A 21,261-nucleotide genomic window follows, 5' to 3' on the forward strand; every position below is an offset into this window, starting at 1 on the left:
TCATATTTGAAATTTTCTGTGTAATGTTCAAGCTTTGGGGTTTTTTGTTTTTCTACCTACTGCTTTCTCCTACTGCTGTAAATGTGCATGTACATCATATATCTTTGTGCATAATACATACAAAACTTTTGAGTTTTTATTTTAGCAGAGGAAGTAATTCTAACAAAAGACAGAGTGATCCTGGGATTAGCTACCAGGATGCAGAGATCCTTCAACACAGTCCGCATCATAAAACTGCTTCTTCTGCCTCTGTTTGGTTTTCTTCTTAGGAAAGTACTAAACTTCAGAAACCAAAGCTTTGGTACTCTAACAAGCCACCTTACTTGTGGCAGTAAGCAAGATTCAGTGTATGTTTTTCGTTAGCTTTCAGAGTGAGTAGCTTGATACTCTGTATTTCAATAAATGATATGGGACTGTCTAGTACAAAGAGAGGAGAAAAAAATCAGCCTTTTGAATAAATATCTATAAATACTGGTGTCAGATGAAGTATGTTACTTTGCCACTACGTTTAGTCCATCAAACATATTTCAGATAATTCTTGGGAAGATACTTTGCTGCATTTGTTGGTAAATCTCAAAGTATCAAGTTAGGAGAAATGTCTGTATAAATGTCTAGATTTTCATCAGCATAATTTAATTTATGAACACAGAAAACACTGATTCTGTTGGTAACAGTGACACTTTTTCCGGCAGTAGAAAACATCGATTTTAAAATACCTGAGTTTGTAAAACATTTGTCCTAGCTGTAAAAAGAAATATCTCTGAATATCAGTTGCATCACACTTACAACGTAAAATGGCACGTGTATGAATCTAGATAAAAATAGTCTCTGCGATGTAAGACGTGGGATGACCATGTTGTCTAAACTACCCTGAGCAACACTACATAGCAAATGTAAAGTTTATGGTTTCCACATTAGAGAAGCCCTAAGCAACAACACTCCAATATGTAAGCAGGGGATATTCAAAGAAGTCGTCAGCTAATCATTTAGTTCTCTTGATTACAAAGTGAAAACCATATCTGCTTTGGTTGTACATTAGTTTCTGTTTCCAGCACTGAAAACATTACATGAAGAACTTCTTCGGTGAGGTTGGTATGAATTTTGTGTAGAGGGAGCTGGTGGGGATACCCATTTGTGTATGCCCTGTGGTAGCCAGTCACCCACCCAATAGCCCTGACCCTGCTGGAATGGCTGTGTTGGGGTTACACTACACTGGCATTGCTACTAAATAAAGGTAAAAGGTTTTTAGATTGTTTTCTTTCAAGAGAAGAGAGCAAATTAACCTCCTTGTGTCTTGTTCAAAGACTAATCTGAAGTATCGATTTCTATCTGCATTTTCCAGCAGATCCTGTTCAAAGAAAAGTTGGTTGGAGTTCAGGGATGTGTCCGACAAAGAGCTCTGAAATTTGTTTCTTCCTTGAGCCTTTGCTTGCAAATCTGTGATTGTCTTTTACTGTATGTACACACTCATCCCTTCACTCCCTATCTTCTCACATTTCTGCCTGGCGCAGTTCAGGTTATCAGCATTTCCATATGCAGTCCTGACCTGTCACTACCTGTCCCATGGAGCACTTCAGACACACATTGCTCTATCACTATTGCTACAGCTCCTGTTTTCATATCTTCCGTTGTCACCTTTGTCATTGAAAGTTATTTATCATTTCTCACACCTTGGCATTTTTCCATTCATTATGTATCTTCGCTAGCTTTTCATCAAATAACCATTGCCATTCCCAAAACCTCACCTCTGAGTTTTAGGCCAAATGCATAACCTGTCCCTTGCCCCATCTTGCTTATCTCCCCTGGTGGGGCATTTCAAGCCTCCTTCCAGACTGAGCCTGTCCCTCTCCCTCATCTTGCAGCACTTGGTCCCTAGCCAAGTCAGGAGTCATGGCATCTTTGCTCTTTGGCCTCATTTTATGGTAACTGCAAGAAAAAGCCATTAACACGTTTCACTGTTGCCAGTGTTTATGTCCCTGCTCCTGCCCTTTGGTGCCCACCGATCCACCCACACACAGAACTCCTGTACACAAACACGGGGCAGTACTATGATGGATGCTATGTGAAGGGTACATTTTACCAGTCCTTCCAGCTCAGCACAGTGTGTCGACTAATTCCCAGTACTAAAATTGCAGTATTAAATGTAAACTACAACAGTAATAAATGAGCTTTATTCACCAAATCCCCAACATTTTATACTTTACTTTGAAAACCCTTTTATGAGCTCTATTACAGCTGTTAGCACTTGTTTTAATTAAACTTACAGCACAGCATGCAGCTCAGTTAACCAGTTTTCAGTTTTCAGAGAAAATCAGTAAGCAGTTCCAAGTGCATTTTTCTGTCATTCTTCACATGCTGTGCTTTAGCATACATTATAATAAATGTTGATAATGGATTATGTGTCTCAGGAGGATAATGGGGATGTGAAACTTCTTACTTCTAGGCTATTTTTTCCAACTTGGTTTAGGTTCTTAAGTTTTATAAAAGTATTTGGTGTTTGACTGCCACATGGATGTCTGCATTAAAGAACACAGGTGATCCTCAAGGACAGGATTATAAGGCCACCACACCATGGTTAGATCTCTCATTGTCAGTCTCGGCAAAAAGCTGATTGGTTTGTAGGGCTGAAAAACGCTTGCTGCCTTCAACCGTGACTTAAATCATGTCCATATCAGAAACTAATTGGTTGGGTGTTCTGTGTACAGTGCCTCTCCTGAGGCACTTGGGATCTTTGGTTCCCAAGGCTACCACGCCAAAAGAGTTGTAACAGAAAAAGAGGAAAAGAAGAATCTTGTTTCAGAGAATGCAGTGCCACAGCCTTTTGTTCCAGCTGGTTTGAAGTGTCTCTCCATTGACATCTAGTGTCTGTACAGCAAGATCTTTCGACTCCTCAGAGCCACGCTGGCAATATTTATTTCTAAGTCTTTAAAAAATTTTTCCATGCATAGTTATTAGGACCTCTTATTGATAATACCAGGTCAGCCAGTAGGTGAGACTGATGGTGAAAATGCAGCAATCTCCCTACGCATAACATTTTGTGAGCTCCATGTTCTATGTTCATATCAAAGGCTTTGGCTGCTGCAGCAGCTTTGCCAGTGCCTGCACTAATGCAGTGCTCTGAATGAAATTATTTATGTCACATTCCTTTATCGCTCATGATCAGGTTTTGCTTTATAGTTAAATTATGAATAATTGAAGCAAGATACATTTTGATGATGCTTTCACTCCTATTCTGGATGTATTGATTCAGTCTATATTCTGAATGGCTCCAGAAACCCTTTCAATGCCTTGCAATTTAAAAATGCTATATTCTGAATGGCTCCAGAAACCCTTTCAATGCCTTGCAATTTAAAAATGCTATATTCTGAATGGCTCCAGAAACCCTTTCAATGCCTTGCAATTTAAAAATGCTATCCTTTTTTAAGTTATCCTGTAAACACCCGCAAAATACTTTTGATCTCTCTTTCCTCAGAGCATACAAGCAATTGTGAACCAATAAGTACTCAAGACAGATTTTATGAAGTATTCTACCTCTGTAGTCAGGCATTATTCTAATTTTGTTTAATTAAGGAAGAGTCTTTTTCAATGAAAGAGACCTCTTTATTACATTCTATCTCTAAAAGCTATTTAATAAGAACTATCTTTATCTATTTGTGCAATGATGACAAAAGTTTTTTTCAAATTGATTTATGGTGTAGAAATTCCAAGATTTTACAACAGGATTTGCTATTTTGCTTTTGCAAAATCTTGAATGGTGGCAGTGAGTAATTAATCATGTCGTTACTATACACTTTGCTCTGTTAGCAGCTCCACCTTTGCAGTACTTCCTCCTGCTCCTTCAGTCAGCCTGAAGTGCTTATGCTGGGGTAGTGCACATGGAGCTACGCTAGAATCACAGCCCCGCCATGCTTGGTCCTAGACTGATGTGGAAAAGTCCTTCCCTCCTCTGAAAACTCCCTGTAGGTTTTTTGAGCATTTCATTTGTTACAATCTGTTTTCAAAGGCAATTATTTCAAATAAATAAATTATTATGAAAGCTTAACAAGATTTGATGCTCTACTATTTGTGTGCTGCAGCCTCAAGAGAAGAGTAGGGCAGGTCCAAGGATGCACACTGGGTATGGCTCCTGTCCAGGACTGACTCTGCGGCTCCAAGGGGCTTGTGGTCTCCATTGTTTCTTGATGGTGCTTTTCTAATCCATCCCTTTCCAGCCTTTCCTCACTATCTCATAATCTCTAGATGAGTTCTCTCTTGGTTTGGTGATACCTGACATAGTGGGGTCCTGTCCTTGCTGGCTAGTGGAAACTACTAATGTGCAAATAGTAAATCTTTGTCTTGGAGCAATAGGAAACTTCTGCTGAAAAAGGGCTAGAACAGACTTCAACTTTTTCTGTGAAGGTCAGAGGAGAGTGATACAATACTTCCCACAATATCTGGAAAAGGAGCTGTCATCAGTTTCTATGGATGGTCAAATATTTTTCCTCTTTCTCCTTTCACTGTTCTGTTATTTTAAAATACTCAGTACATTAGCCCAACTGTGAGAGAATCTGTATTGAAAGAACCTGCTGAATCAATACATCCAGAATAGGAGTGAAAGCATCATTAAAATATATCCTGCTTAGATTATTCATAATTTAACTATAAAGCAAAACGTGATCATGAGCAATAAAGGAATGTGACATAAATAATTTCATTCAGAGCAACCCATTAGTGCAGGTACTGGCAAAACTGCCACAGCAGCAGCCAAAGCCTTTAATATGAAACTGCTTTACAGCAGGAGTTACAAATATAAGTCTGTATTCATCCTTGCCATGATCCTTTGGCTGCCATGACTTTTCATCCCTGGTAGGACTCTGTGCTTCCAGCCAAATTCTTTTTCCATGGTGTCAATGGGAGGAGGCAGCGGCTGCAGCCAAGAGCATCAACGTTGCTATGGCAACACATCCCACTTCCTCAGGGGACCATGTTGCCTCGGCGACATCAGGCGGGCAGGCATCGGTAAATCAAATTCTCTCAAAGCAGCTGCCGCCCGAAAATCAGGGCAGCCCTGGCCTTCAGGCGACATGAATGCGCAGAGGTAGATGTCCTGATGTATGTAGGACCATGCACTCGCAGCCTGGGTCTGGATTAGGAGAGGGTGCCTGGTGTGCATGATTCTTTGCAGGTAGTGAGACAAGGTTACTGCCAAAAGGAGTTTACCATTTAGTGTGTTAAAATAAGACAGCAGGAAAGACAATGTCAGCGGGAGGTGATTAGCTGAAGGGAGCAAGGGCTGAGGCCACTGTTCTTGGTTTTTATAATCAGGACAATGCAGGATGTCTGCAAACATACTGCAACACCAGAAATAACTGCCTCTCATTCTACGACGTGTCTATGAATGGAGGTAATCTTGTACATTCATTTTAGGATAGTCCAGTGCTGCATAATGCTGTGTCACACACAGTACACAGCATCATGTAGGCAGAGGATTAAAGATCAATTTACATAGGCAAACGCCTGTGTTAATACTAGGAGGCACAGAGGCTCCCACTCGTGTGCCTGCAGGTGGTCTGGCAACCAGGCCCAACCCATGCAAAAACACTGACAAGTTTTCAAGAGCCCATAGACCCTTTATCACAACTGTGTTCATGGAGATCAGCACCAAATGTGTTCTGTGGACTGCACTAGAGCCATCTGTGCGACTGCTATTAAGATGAAGAGGTTCAAAGTTTGATGCATGGACATCAGTTATCCACACCACTTGAAACCAATTTGAGAAGCAGAAAGATGGTAAAGGACAGAAGAATTTACACAAGACAACAGGTAATTTCCTTGTCATTTGTCTGTTCTTGTTGTAGGAATCTTTTCTTCCTTTCCACTGTTAGATTAAGAAGCCTCTTGCCTACTGTAATTAGCCCTTGAATGAATAGCATCTCCTGAACACAAGCCTGTCCTGTTTTTGTGTGCTAGTAGTACTTTGCTTTTTTTAAAGCCTTTTACTGATTCTTGGAGAAGAGCAGAACCTGCTTCAGGGGGTCTAGTGTACTTTCCGCCTCTGGAGATGTTACCATATGCTGCAGTGTTATGTCTCAATGATGTTAACGTATCTGGTCTTATGTAAACATTGTCTGTACTTACAGCTACAGCCCTAGTACTTGATTTATCCTTGTATTTCTGATATTGGCCTTGCTCTTTCTGAGCCATTCTTTGTTCATTTTCCGCAAGACATTAGCTGTCTTTCTTCTCACAATCAAAGCTATGGTTAATTGTGTTTACAAAGGATTCCTGAACTGTGAGAAATGTTCCTCAGAGTGTGTGGGTTTGCGTCATTTAGCCTTGAAAGGATGCTGCTTTCCCTGACCTCTTGATGGGTTTTCTCAATGACTCTGGTAATTGCATCAGTAACCTTGGGAGTCACATTTTCCTTTCACATCTAGGAAAGATCTAGCCTTTCCTTCTCCTCTCCCAGCTGAATCACATACCCAGTCACTCCTTTGTGCTGTGGCTCAGCCACACCGGCTCTTTTTCTGGCTTCTTCTTGTTTCACTCTTGTCCAGAATAAACTCTGCCACTTTCCTGGCTCATCATTTCCACCACTCTACTTTCCTATGAACTTCTCAGTCTTCTCCTCCCCTGCATCAAACATATTTCTCATCTCCATCAACATCCTTTACAAGCTGTCTTCAGTTGAGTCTGTCAGCAGTCATTCTGCCAGCGTTGCCCCATCACCATTTCAAACAGACATTTCGGTGGTTTTCCACACCTCCCCACCACAGCTGGGCAGTGCTCTCCAGAAACATCTGCAAAGGGGGCTGGAGCATGGAGATCAGCGTGCTCCCTCCTGTTGGAGGTATTCTTCTGCTGTGTTTCTTCTTATCCTTAAATCCAGACTGCCTTAGGGAAGGGGCTTGTCTTTTCTTTGCTTCAGCACACTGAGAAACTGAAAAACAACAGCCAGGAATACATCCCAAACCCACACATTTATGACTCTGATGTCACCTCAAAGCCCCTCAGTCCCCACACTGATGTTCCACCTTATCTGCAGTTGGGTGGGGGGTGGGGGGGAGCGTTCCCTTTCAAACGCACAGCAGCGGCATCAGTTCCTTGAGGTTTAATTTGCAGTCAGCAAGAAACTAGAGGCAACATACAGAAAAAAAACCTGTTTCCTCTCTTTCTTCACACCCTTTAAAAGTGACTGGTTTTTCTGAGCCACAGCTAATGCAAACCCATTGAAAAAGATTCAGCCTAGATTTATACTATGGCTTAGAGGAACACAAAAGACCATTTAGTGTTCAAAATATTATTTTGAATTATTAATCAAGGCCCCTGTCTGGCTGAGCTTAGTCAGGTCCTTCTTCAGATTTTGCGGAGTTTATTTCTCTTGCTATCCTGAGCAAGCTTTAATGTGCAGAACATAGGTTTGCCAATGAAATGGGAAGATTGCTAGTGAAATTTGACTCTGTATGTGCATATGCAGGAGGATCTCGGTGCAGGGGATATGCATTGCAGTTGTTCCTTTGTTCATATTTAATGATACGAGAAAGAAGAATGTAATTATGGCCTGTCTCCCTCAACCCCCTCCCCGCCTCTGAGTGAACTCTTTAAGATAAAGGCAAGTGGGAACATAGCATTTTCTGACAGCAGAGTGCATCCCAGAAGCAGATCAGAAGCAATTCTGCCCCGATCACTCTGCAGTTTCCATTTGACAATGGCTTCCCACTGAGCTGTCTCCTGTCTGAAGGAACGTGGCCATTACAAACAGCACTGCAAGAACCAAAACCCGATCAAAGTCAGGAGCATGGTGTTTCCTCTTGGTTTTCTTTGTATGTTTGACAGCCCAGTCAGACCATGCTTGCTTCGCTTTCCCCTCACTAGGTGGCTGATTTCTCCTTACCTGAAAACACTATTATGCAGTTACTAGATTTGAGGATGCAGCATCAAAACGGGGCCTGGCTCAGAAACTGAGCTTTTTAAATAATTGGTTAGCTATTTTGGCTGTTTATTTTCTGTTGACCTTTGTACCGCAAGGTAAACTCACTTAATTTACACTCTAAACCTATCAACCCCGTTAAAGCTCAGCACAGGTTATGAAAGATTTGCTGCCGAAGAATTCTGAAAATTGAAAATGTCTTACTGAAAAGGGTGTTTCAAGAATGCAGTTTGGTTGTCCTTGGGCTGAAATGAAACCGTAAGAGCAAAGACAAGAAAGGACTGGAAGGGGCAAAGAAGGGTGAGTTGCCCCACCCTACTCCCAGAACAAGGGTTCGGGCTGGCATCATGGGAGGCAGTTCTGGATGCTGATGTTGAGGGATGGTGTTTGACCAGACCAAGGAGAAACCTGCTGAGCCTGAGCAGTGTGGCAGTGTCAGAGAGCTACAGAAAAAACTATCAATGAGAAGACAGTTGATTGATGAAGTTGCCTGAAATGAGGAAGGAGGAAAAAGGCTGTAATATGTTGTCATGCTTTGACCCCAGCCAGTGACTAGGCACCACAGTGCTGCTCGCTCATTCCCCACCAGTGGGATGGGGGAGAGAATCATAAAAGTAAAAGTAAGAAAACTTGTGGGTTGAGATAAAGACAGTTTAATAGGTAAAGCAAAAGCCACACACACAAGCAAAGCAAAACAAGTAATTCATTCAGTACTTCCCATGGGCAGGCAGGTGTTCAGCCATATCCAAGAAAGCAGGGCTCCATCACACATAATGCTTACTGGGGAAGACAAACGCCATCAATCCAGACGTCCCTCCTTCCTTCTTCTTCCCCCAGCTTTATATGCTGAGCATGATGTCATATGGTGTGGGACATCCCTTGGGTCAGTTGGGGTCAGCTGTCCCAGCCATGTCACCTCCCAAACCCTTGTGTACCCCCAGCCCACTCACTGGTGGGGTGGAGTGAGAGGCAGGAAAGGCCTTGGCTCTGTGTAAGCCCTGCTCAGCAGTAACTACAACATCCCTGGGTTATAAACACTGTTTCCAGCACAAATCCAAATCACAACCCCATACTAGCCCAATATCCGAGTCAAAACCAGTACATATGTAAATACTTCTGGGCCCTGATGGAATGCACCCACGAGTGCTGAGGGAGCTGGCGGCTGTTCTTGCTGAGCCACTCCCCATCATCTTTGAAAGGTCGTGGAGGACAGGAGAGGTGCCCAAGGACTGAAGGAAAGCAAATGTCACTCCAATCTTCAAAAAGGGCAAGAAGGAGGACCTGGGGAACTATAGGCCAGTCAGCCTCACCTCCATCCCCAGAAAGGTGATGGAGCAGTTATCCTGGAGGTCATCTCCAGGCATGTAGAGGAAAAGAAGGTTATCAGAAGCAGTCAACATGGATTCACCAAGGCAAGCTCATGCTTGACCAACCTGATAGCCTTCTATGATGGCGTGACTGGCTGGGTCGATGAAGGGAAAGCAGGGGATGTTGTCTATCTTGACTTCAGTAAGGCATTCCACACTGTCTCCCATAGGCAAGCTAAGGAAGTGTGGGTTGGATGAGTGGACAGTGAGGTGGATTGAGAACTGGCTCAACAACAGAACTCAGAGGGTCGTGATCAATGGAGCAGAGTCTGGATGGAGGCCTGTCACTAGTGGTGTTCCCCAGGGGTCTGTGTTGGGTCCAGTCCTGTTCAACATATTCATCAATGATCTGGATGGTGGGATAGAGTGTAACCTCAGCAAGTTTGCTGATGATACCAAGCTGGGAGGAGTGGCTGATACACCAGAAGGCTGTGCTGCCAGCCAGTGAGACCTGGACAGGCTGGAGAGCTGGGCTGAGGGGAACCTGATGAAATTCAACAAGAGCAAGAGTAAGGTCCTGCACCTGAGGAGGAGTAACCCCATGCACCTGTACAGGCTGGGGGCTGAACTACTGGAAAGCATCTGTGTTGAGAAGGACCTGGGAGTGCTGGTGGACAACAAGTTGACCATGAGCCAACAATGTGCCCTTGTGGCCAAGAAGGCCAGTGGTATCCTGGGATGCATTAAAAGGAGTGTGGCCAGCAGGTCAAGGGAGGTTATCCTCTGCCTCTACTCCACCCTAGTGAGGCCACATGTGGAGTACTGCATCCAGTTCCAGATTCCCCAGTTTAAGACAGACAGGGAACTACTGGAGAGAGTTCAGCAGAGAGCTACCAAGATGATCAGGGGAGTGGAGCATCTCTCTTCAAGGAAAGGCTGAGAGGCCTGGCTTTGTTTAGCCTGGAGAAGAGAAGACTGAGGGGGGATTTCAAAAATACCTATAAATATCTAAAGGGTGGGTGTCAGGATGATGACACTGGACTCTTTTCAATAGTGCGCAGTGACAGGACAAGGGGCAATGGACACAAGCTGGAACACAGGAAGTTCCACCTGAATATGAGAAGAAAACTTCTTTACTGTGGGGGTGCCAGAGCAGTGGCACAGGCTGCCCAGGGAGGTTGTGGAGTCTCCTTCACTGGAGACATTCAAACCCCACCTGGACACGGTCCTGTGCCCCCTGCTCTGGGTGTGCCTGCTTCAAGCAGGGGGGTTGGACGAGAAGATCTCCAGAGGTCCCTTCCAACCCCTGCCATTATGTGATTCTGTGACTTCAATTGCAAAGTTGTTTAATCTGAGCTGTCCCAGAGCTGACAGGGTAAGTGTTATTGCTGCTTCCTAGGCTACATAACAGGGAGAGACTGACAGAGAAATTTTCCACTTAGTGGCAGGGTTATTAAATTATAAAAAAGATATGAGTTTATCTCAAAAGCAACGAGCTGCTATTTTCTCAAGACCTTGCTGCCAAACTTTAAAAGAAATGCTGTGGAAATCCAAGGAGTGCTTGAAAGGAGAGAAATCCGTTACAGAAAGAACACTGATTTAAATCTTCTTTCATTTTGTAAAATTGTTTTAACCTACAGAGAGGCTTTAAGCAAGGGGAAAATGTATGCCAGTTGCTTGGGATCAAAATCCAAGTCTCAGACACAGAGAAGAAAAGTCCAGAGAGAGAAGCCAATAATTAGCTGCTGAAAAAAAAAAAAAGCAATGGCAAATAAGAAACTCAATAGAGGTGGAAAGTGAAGGGGAAAAAAGGAAAAGAATGGAAAATGTTCTTGCAGTAGCAAAAGTACAGCTAAAACAGAGGATTTGAATATGTGAGGAATAACCAGAAAGCTGTATGGGAGGATTTCTTGGAACTTACTGAGTATAAACCTCGGCACAGTGACAGTGCTGGTGCTTAGAAAGAAAGCTGCGGGAAGGTTGGTTTAGTTGGGAAGAGTGTATTTTCATTGTTGAAAAATACTGAGAGAAGGAGCTCCGGAGAGAGGAGGCTAAACAAAATGGAAACAATCGTCCTGAAGAGCTTCAGTGATGAGTGCAATAGGGGCCGGTGCCGTGTGTCCACAGTGGGAGTGTGTCCAGGAGCCGTGAGGACTGGCGGCTTCCCCAGGGAAGGGGAGCTGCTGGGTATGGCAGCCAAGCGCAAGCCAAGAGCCTGGCCATGGCCAGGGTCTGGCCAGGGGTCGGTGGGGCCCACAGGCAGGCGCAGCAGAGAGGCAGAGGGAGCTGGACCTGGCTCTGCTGCTCAGTACCTCGGAGCTCCCACAGTCCTCCTTGGTTGCTGTGGTCCTCCTTGGCCCCCCGCCCCGGGAATGGGGTAGCCCCTTGCCTCGCAGGGATTGTCTCCATCAGAAGCAGCACATCTGAAGCCTTAAAAAATCAAAATAATTATCAGTTGCCTTTAAATTGAGATATTTGAAGATCAAAAAAGAAAACAAGGCAAAAATGACAAAACGAAAACCAATCCATTTCTGTCATCTTACTTCAGGAAAGTAATTGATCAAGTACTAGATGTGAAAGACCTGCTCCAGCAGCTGTTTTCTTCAGCTCAAGCTAAGGGAAGCCAGGCACTCTTTATTAAACACGTGTCTTTTCAGACAGAAGCTGAATATAACAAGACCTGATTGTACCTCATATTAAAGGACACAGTTGCTTGCCCAGTTATCCCTATCACAGGGTTCAGCTTCTGTTCACAGTCAAAGCAAATAGTTTAAAATGTACTTTAAAATAGGCCAGTATTTTGGGAAAGGTCGAATTCTTCACATACTGGTATGTATTTTTACAGGAAAAGACCCAATGAAAAAGGTAAAATAGAGAAGGCTCCCAGACTGCTGAGAAGAACTGCCCTCAGGGAAATTAGGTTATATTTTACTTATGACAAATATAGAATAACAGATTTCTCATTCATCTCTAAATTCATATTGAAACTGATTAGGCAAGAGCTACTGGAACAGGAGGAAAATCATGACTAAACCTTAGAAGCAGTATTTCATGGCCAGATGAAGTCTCAGGGAACACTGTTTTGGAAATTAATACTCTGGTCACTGGAACAAGTTAGAGAAATTAAGACTGCCCCGTGCTTTCAGTAAATGGAAACATATTTATGTATGTATGTATGTATTTATTTATTTATTTATTTATGAAAAGACATCACTTAACCAATATTTAGGGTAAAGAAGGTCTTGGGATAAAAAAGGAGTCATTAAAACATTAAATAGTATTTAAATTCTTAAGATCAGAAATTTTTAAAAGTATATTTAGAATTAATTTCAGTTGAATTTCATGGCATATGTAAAAAATTCTGATATCTTATGAAATCAAGTGGTAAGGACCATTGGTTTTAATACATAGGAATTCAGGAGAACCAGTGTTTCGGTAAGATAGTTACATATTATAGCAAAATGTGTACTACTTGTGTTGCTTATTTATTAAAGAAAGCCTTTATACTTGAGATGATCTGAAGTAGAACAAAAAAAAAAACCCTACATGTAACACTTTAGCAACTCTGTTGCATTAATTAGATGTGTAAAGAATAATAAAAAAAGACATCCCACAGAAAAATAAGAAAAAAAAAGTAAAACCCAGGAAGAACACAAGAGATTATGCCTTTCCAGCTGTATTCTACCAAGTATTTAAATTCTTTGAGAAGCACTTGGGTTTGCATCCTGTGTGCAGCGAGCTTCTATGTGAAAATGAGTCTTTTTTCCCCAAAACATGTAAACCCCCCCCATTCTTTTGTAGCCCTTTATGGTGTCCTAGAAAGTGTCATGTTCTGCCAGAGCCAGGTATCACTGCTGAATCCCAAGGTGTTTACATCTCTGTCTGCACAAACTGTGATCTCTTAACTGGGTTTAAAGAAACTGAGATCAGACTGGCTTTGCAGAGGCTGAGCTGATGCCAGGCAGTACCCATGAAGGGCTTGCAGCCATTCGTAGTGCTGCATCACATCACTGAGAGAGCTTTCTGTTGTCATTTGACACAGAAAAGGCTCTGAAGGGTGGTGCAGAACCTGTGGACAGACCCCCTCCAGGTGAACCTTCCTCCTCCTCTCTGTCCTTAAATGATGGAGGCAGAGCTCAGGCAAAGCTGCCTGGGGCTGGGGGTCACTAGGTGAGGCCTCTCTGGCCATACGTTCTGCGGATCTATGAATTAATCAGTCTCAGAGTTACTCTTTATGTCCAATTGAAAGCATCTGAGTACGTAATGAAATCGGATTTCCCGTTTTCATCACCACGGTCACGCAGGTGAGCACTGCAGTTAGCTCTCGCCTTCCTGAACACAGACATCCCAAGAAACCAGTAATTTTGAGAAGATATTCACCTTTGAAGCTGAATTGTGGCAAATATCAGAAGTGACATGCAGCTGCCAAAGACCTTTCTTCAGAAAATACTTGTGAGCAAACATTTAACAGATTACAAGTTTCCTAGCAATCACGTTTCAGAGACTCTAGGACAGCCATATGACTAATATGATAAGCAGCTCCTGTAGCAAGTAAAACTAATAATAAAAATCAAGATGAGCATCTTCCATGGACACCTCCCTTCAAGACCTTACCATTTTTCTGAGCAAAGCTTTAGCAGGTGAGCTGAAGTATGAATAAAAGGGACATGAAGTAAGAAGACTACTCTAAATGCAGTGGGCTGGGCATTGTCAATATTACCATTACTACCAACAAAGTCAGACTAAAGAAGGGGCTGGGCAGTCTTTTGCTCAGAAAAACAGTACTTGTTTATTGATGGTGTAAATGTTGCTAGGCTACGTGGATTAAATTAAAAACCCCATCCTTTCCCAATGTGCACATCACCTTCAGCAAAGAATGTTCTATGAATATAGTAAAATATTTTTTTCTAGATAATTCAAATTTACCAGAATGATGGACCAGAGGGTTTTAATTAAAGAACCTACAGAAAACAGAATATTAGCCAACTACTCAATAAAGAAACTTTTCAGCATATTTAGAAATCAATACCAATTTTAATTAACCAACTGTGCCAGTACTCAGGGGAAAAGAATAGATAATAGAATAGAAAATATCAATATGGCTGTATAGAAACTATGACCTAGAAAATACTTTTCATTAAAAATGATATATAGTACTAGGAGAAATACAAAACAGGGGGAAAGGAGGATCATGGCTTTTTGCAAAGAGAGGTTAAATAAGACATCAGCTTGGAAAAGGACCCAAAGGAGAAGGGCCCAGAAAGCCATTAATTATTTTAGAAAACATGAAGGGGAAACATTTTGTTATTATTTCTCACAAGACAAGATTTAAGTGACACCAGTGAAATCATCATTCAGCCAATCTAAAACAAAGCAGCACGTGATTAAGCAGTGCCACTCACTACAATCAGCTGTTGTAGAGGCCAGAACCAGGAAGGTGTCCAACAGGTGATTATAATGAAAACTGAGTCTAGAGCTCTAGGTGCAGATACAGTCTCCAGCCCAGTAAATCCCAGTGTGTGGCTGTGGGTGGTAGAGCCAGAGGCGGCACCCTGGGGAGGTACGGCTGGGTGCTTTGTGCCTCCTTGCTGGGGGCAGAGCTTTGGGCTGAGAGATCCTTGGTCTGAGTAAGGCAGTTCTTAGTGACACAGTGTGCTTTTATCCTTTCCAGAAAAAGTAACCTTAGCTGTAATAAATACTAGTCACTGTTTGCGGGTGCAAGGTGGAGGAGCTGTGCCGCACAGTCTGGTTCCCATTGGGACATTTCCCTGCAGACCTCCTACCTGCACCTGTGCCCAGAGCAGGGGTGCAGGATGCAGTGGGGGAAAAGAGCAGAACAGATCTGTCCCAGGAAGGGCTGCTCTCCCATAGCAGCAAACAGCTCTGGAATCTCTAAATGTGCCTGTGCTGGCAAGCAGGACAGCTGCATGCTCGTTTTGTGAGTGTTAATGAGAAAAATGCCATGAGTGATCTGTGCCTTTGGGGCAAACGGTATGTGGGAAAGCGGGGTGCTTCATCCCCTTAGCTGGACCCACAGGGAGGAAAATGGGGAAAACCCCACAATTTATCATCAGCACATGACAGAACTTGTCCATATCACAAAGAATTGCTCATCTCAGGAGAAACAGGCATTTCACACTGGTGCCATGTCACCATGCCTCATCCATGATACCACCTCCAGATACCTCCCTAGCCCAGCAGAAATTGAACTTTGCCATCCAAATACAGCTTTTGCCGAATGGAGGCAGCAGGGATGTGGGATAGGCCAGCTTCCCCCACCTGGAGCTGCTGGGGCAGTGGGCAAGGACAGACACAGTGAGGGCTGCCCAGGGTTCCCTAACCACACATCTTCCCCATCTCAGTGGCGGCAGATGCCAGCCCATCTCCCAGGGTGCTCAGAGACCCTGCTCTGACCTCCTGCCCAGCACAGCCTCATGCTCCTGTCCAGAAGACACCCCTGCTGTTAGAGCTGGTGTCCAAGCACCCTGCAGAATCTTGCCATGCCTTGCAGCTCAGCACTCCTGCCACTGCTGGGAAATGGGTGGCCAGGCTGGGAGAACAGCGAGTTCCCTCTGCCGAGTGATCTCCTGCCATCAACTGCCAGTTCCTGAACTTTGGCTCCAGCCAGGAGGCAGTAAACGAAGCAGATAATTGCCTGGCAGTGATTGATAGGGAGTCAAGGGTGAGCGGAGAGGGAGGGGGGGGATGAGCAGGGGGATTATGTTTCAGAGGGAAGTATTTTTTTAGGATTTGTCTATGCAGGCAGTCAGGAGCTTTTCTGAATCACGTGGGCTTAGCTGGAGCAGGAGGACTCACTGTAATTTTACACCTTTTCAGCATTTCAGCTGGTTCTGCTGAAATCTGTGTAGGGATTAAAGATGGGAAGGGACAGAGGATTTATTTCCTTGCTTTCAATCTACCAGGACAGATATTCAAGGCTAAATCACAGTTTAGAATTTTTTTATGGTATGAGAGGAAGGAGCAAGCAGCTGCCAGCAATAAATAACTATTAGGAAACAGTATTAGGAAATAGTTGCTGCTAGGAAATGCTTTCAGCATTGGGGAATCCATGACCAGGCAGCTCAAAATTTACTTTGGTATCCAGAGCTCATGTGCAACTTCTCTCAGACCCAGAGGAGCTGTGGTGCTGCTGGAGAAGCTTGAGCTTAGGCCTCAGATGAAGAAGGGAAGTCAGCTCGTTGGGATAAACATCGCAACCTTCCACCTGGCAATGCCAAGGGTTAGCAACAGCATTGTGTACTTCAGCAAATCTACATTCAAATTATCATCGGCAAAGGGAAGTGAACCTTATCTGTAGCCTATTGCTGTAACTTTGATATGATCTTAATCTTCTAGCAAGCCTAGGGAGAACCTATGCATTGTAAACTGCTTAAACTGAACTGCCTGAGCTTAAACTGAAGCATCTGAATTCAGAGACATGTTAGTAAAATTCCTGTCCAGTCTCTATGTGAGGTTTACATTTTCACCAGGTTTGAGATACACTTGCAGAGCTATTCTAACACATTGAGGTAATGGAAAATGTCCTCAGTTTTGTACACAAATCTCCCTGAATTAGAAATGGTTTTCCATTTCAAGCGTCCATCATCAGGCAGCCTGTTCCCTCTCCTTCACTGGGGATGGCTTTCTCAGGACAGGGTCTACTGGGCAGAAAGACAAACTAGAGCATAAACCAGGGTCAGACAGAGCCATGGTCAGCCCACTGTTATGAATGAACACAGCTGCATGTGGTTGGATCACCTGAAATGCATCCCGGAGAGCGGGGAAGGGGCAGGAATCCCAGCAATCCCTACAGCCTTCCCACCCGGGAAGCCCCCGGCTGCAAGGCAGGCATGTCCCTGCCATCCTCTGGGTGAGGAGCAAAAGTCCCCAGCAAACAGCTGCCAGGGCAGCTGGGCCTATTTTCAAATAGGAACAGTTGAGCAGCGTTATTAAAGCCCTTTGGTGCAGAGCACGCCCGATGGCAGCAGCACAGCGCCACAGCATACATGGCCCGGTGCCACTGACTCAGCAGGCATTTTTGTCCGTGGCCTGTACAAGCAAGCAGTGCAGTCACGCGTTACTGTTGGAAGCAAGATGTCTTGAGGAGAACCATCCCACGCTGCATGTCTGAGGTACATTCCTGCCCAGGGGCTGCAAGCCACCGGAAGGGACTATTCTGGTCATGGACAAAGATCACTCGCTGTAGGACAGCTCCAAAATGCCAGCCACCGGTTTATTGTGGCATTTCTTCTACAGCTGCTGGCAGGAGCGGCCTCAGCAATCGCAGGCCCCTGAGACCAGTGGGAAAGTCATTGATGGTGAGATGACTGGCTCAGTGGATGGGGGGAGAGCAGTGGAGGTTGTTCACCTTGGCTTTGCCAATGCTTTCGATGCTGTCTCCCATGACATCCCCCTGGACTAATTGATGAAGTACAGATTAGATCAGTGAAAAGTGGCTGAGCTGCCAGGCTCCGAGGGTTGGGATCGGCAGCATGAAGTCCAGGTGACTTGTGATGAGGCCAGCCACTAGAGGTGTACCCCAGGGCGAGTATTGGGGCCACTACTGTGTAACATCTTCGTTAATGACCTGGAGGATGGGACAGAGTGCACCCTCAGCAAGTTTGCAGATGATGCCAAGCCAGGAGGAGTGGTTGGTACCCTAGAGGGTTGTGCCACCATTTAGAGAGCCCTCAGCAGGCTGGAGAGCTGGGCCAACAGGAATCACATGAAGTTTGCCAAAGAGAAGTACAAAATCCTGCTCCTGGGGAGGAATAACCTGATGCACGAGTCGACACTGGAGGGCCCAACCAGCTGGGAAGCCATGCAGCAAAACCTATGACTGTCCTGGTGGAGAAAAGGTTAAGCATGGGCCACCAACATGCCCTTGTGGCAAAGGCAGCCACCAGCCTGCGGGGCTGCTTTAGGAAGAGCATAGCCATCAGGACACGGGAGGTGACCCTTCCCTCCACTCAGCCCTGGCGAGGACACATCTGGAGTCCTGGGTCCAGTCCTGGGCTCCCCAGTACAAGAGAGACATGGACATACCGGAGCAATCCAGCGAAGCACCACAAAGAAGATGAAGGGACTGGAACATCTGCAATGTGAGGAGAGGCCAATAGAGCTGGAATTGTTCAGCCTGGAAAAGAGAAGGCTCCAGGAGGACCTTACCAATGTGTATGGATACCTGATGGAAGTGATTTTAGAAGGAGCCAGACTCTTCTCAGTGGTATCCAGTGACAGGACACAAATTGAAATACAGGAAATTCCGCTTAAACATGGGAGAGAACTTGTTTTTCTGTGAAGGTGATTGCGCACTGGAGCAGATGGTCCCAAGTGGCTGTGGAATTTCTGACCCTGGAGATATTAAAAACCTGACTGGACAGAGTTCTGGGCAGCCTGCTCAGCCTGCTCTAGTGGACCCTACTTAGAGCAGAGGGGCTGGACTGGACCACCTCCAGACATGCCTTCCAACCTCAACTCCTCTGTCATCCTATGAACAGTATAGTGGTGAAAGCCACTTTCCTCAGGCTGTGCACAAGGCTGGTCCCTCCCCTGCAGAAATAGGCTACTGACAGAGAAGTCCTCATACCTAAGAGGCAGCAGATAGTAAGAACAATGTAAAAATGGGAAACCAAACTGTTAGAGGCCAACTGGGCACATACAAAGCCATAACTGGTGTCCTAGTGTATATTGTTATCGAGAAGGTACATGGCCAGCCCATCCTCCTGTGTGCAGACCCCACAGAACTAGCCAGGATTTTGCCCATCATATCATAAGAAGAACACCAGCCGAACTATCAAAGATCAGATCAGAGGTCTGTCTGTTCTGCCTGACAGTGGCCAGCAGCATGTGCTTAGGGAAAGAACACAAGAAATAAAGCACAAGGTATGATTTCCCTAGCATGCTCTCCCAGTTGTTATCAAACTGCAATTCAGGAACTTCTTGTGCAAGACTTTGTAGCCATATCAGTTTTCAGTAGTTCTTGACCAGTTCTTCCATTATTTTTTTTAAAGCACTTTGCATTCTGTGGCAATGACCTATATAGCTTAATTGTACACAATATATAAAAAGTATTTTTATTTTAAATATTGCTTGATAACCTCACTGGACACACTGCATGTTTTGTTCTGTGAGGCATATGGGTGAATGCACCCTCTTCACATTACTTACCATTTGTAAGATCTACCATGCGGCATCCTTTCCAAACTAGTGTCTGTAGCAATCCTCCCACAGGCAGCTTCCTTTAATTAATCAAATATCATCAAAATTGACTTGTCAGGGGTTTCTGTCAATATAGCAACACTGAGTGTACACAAAAGCCACTTGCACACAGTGGGCAGAGAAATAAAAGCATGGAAGATTTGAAAGGCAAGCATGGAAAATTTCTGTATCATGGATTACTTCTGGAACACTTCCAGGCACCTTGAATCACCACTGGAAAAATCACTTCCGTCAAGGCAGGATGGGCCAGGCAGATGTACAGCACGAGCGTTTTGTGGAACTCTATGCTGGTTTGATATTGCAAAAACATATACTATCAGTGCAAGGAACGTAAAGACAAATGTCATGGGTGTCCTATGCTGGTACAAAAACCCAGCTTACCCATGCTGCTGTGTACCATTAGCCTGTATATATGCTACCTTGATTCCCACAAGAAACTAGGCAATTAGAAAATAACGTTTGAATGCAAATCAGGGCTTCTGAAAGCAAGAGAGTCCTCAGTGTGCAGGAAACCGTACCTGTGCTAAAATTCCTCTCTCATTCTGAGGCTGCACACGCTAGGGAGAAAGGATATGGAAAATTTTGTATTGCAGAATCTTGAGACACTTGAGCAGCTTTTTAAACATTTCCAGGGTGCCTGGGTTTCAGTTTTCAAACAAGCAAGCAAATCTGATCTGCCTTCCCGAAGCTCCCTTCCTCCCACCACTGTTTTTGGAAAGCAGCCCCTCATTCCTGATTTCCTTCTTCCATATTTTACTTATCTAAAAGCACCAAATGAAACCAAGCATGTTAAACAGCCAGAATTTCATTATGCAAAATACAAACCTCTGTAAAAACTTCAGATTAGGAAGAATATAATTAGGATAATTGAAATTGGAAAAAGGATCAAAAATGCTTTTAAAAAAGTAGTTTTAAAAGGATTGTTTGGCAGAAGGAAGAGAGTTTACAGCTAGTAGTAACAATTGAAGTATTAGAGAGTGTAGGGAATTTCTTAGTCTTTCAGAGCAGATACCGCTTATGGCTACAGACAGGCGAGCCTGAGGTGGTGACGACGCAGCCAGAGTAAGCCAGCACACAGAGAAGGCTCCTCGGTGCTCTAATGCAGAGGCTGTGCTCTTAACCCCAAGAACTGAATCCAGGGTATTACTTGCCCCTGACTTGGTTTCCAAGAATTTTTTCACAGATTGCAGCACTCCAGACTAATAGGATGGGGATGGGAGGGAGCACTAACTACAATGCACAGCTCATCACCAAGCCTGGAGAATCACAGTCTTCCTCAGCAGGACAGATGTAAAGAAGAGGCTCCTGCCTTCTAGCTGCCTTTCTGTCCTGACAGATGTAAAACTTTTGCAGCCCAACTCGAAAAGTTGCAGCTGCCACAATTGGACGCCGTGGCCTGTCAGCAGCAGCTGCTGTGCTGGCTTCCATGCCTGACCTTGCCTTTGGACCTGCAGGTTTGTCTGTCTTGCCGACAGCCCCAGACAGCCATCTGCTGGGCAACTGCATCACAAACCAACGTAGCATTTACAACCAGGATGATTATGCTTCAGTTCTTCTTAGCTTCCTGTGAGATTAGAAGCTGACAGAGCAGCTGGAATAGGCAGCATTAAGCACCGATGTCTGGAATTTTAAGAAGATGCACATCTGTCCCTCCCAAGAAGTGTCAGTATTTCTGGAATACATAAGTAAAAGGGAAGGGGAAAATTCCGCTTTATAACACTTCTTAAACCTGAAAGTTGCTTCTCAGCATCACAGCCCAAGCACAGAAGTCAGAAAGGTGGCCAGAAGAGCTAGGGAACCAAAGCAGTACAGGATACCATCTGG

Source organism: Phalacrocorax carbo, chromosome 6 (genome assembly GCF_963921805.1).
Source record: "Phalacrocorax carbo chromosome 6, bPhaCar2.1, whole genome shotgun sequence".
In the NCBI taxonomy this organism is placed as follows: domain Eukaryota; kingdom Metazoa; phylum Chordata; class Aves; order Suliformes; family Phalacrocoracidae; genus Phalacrocorax; species Phalacrocorax carbo.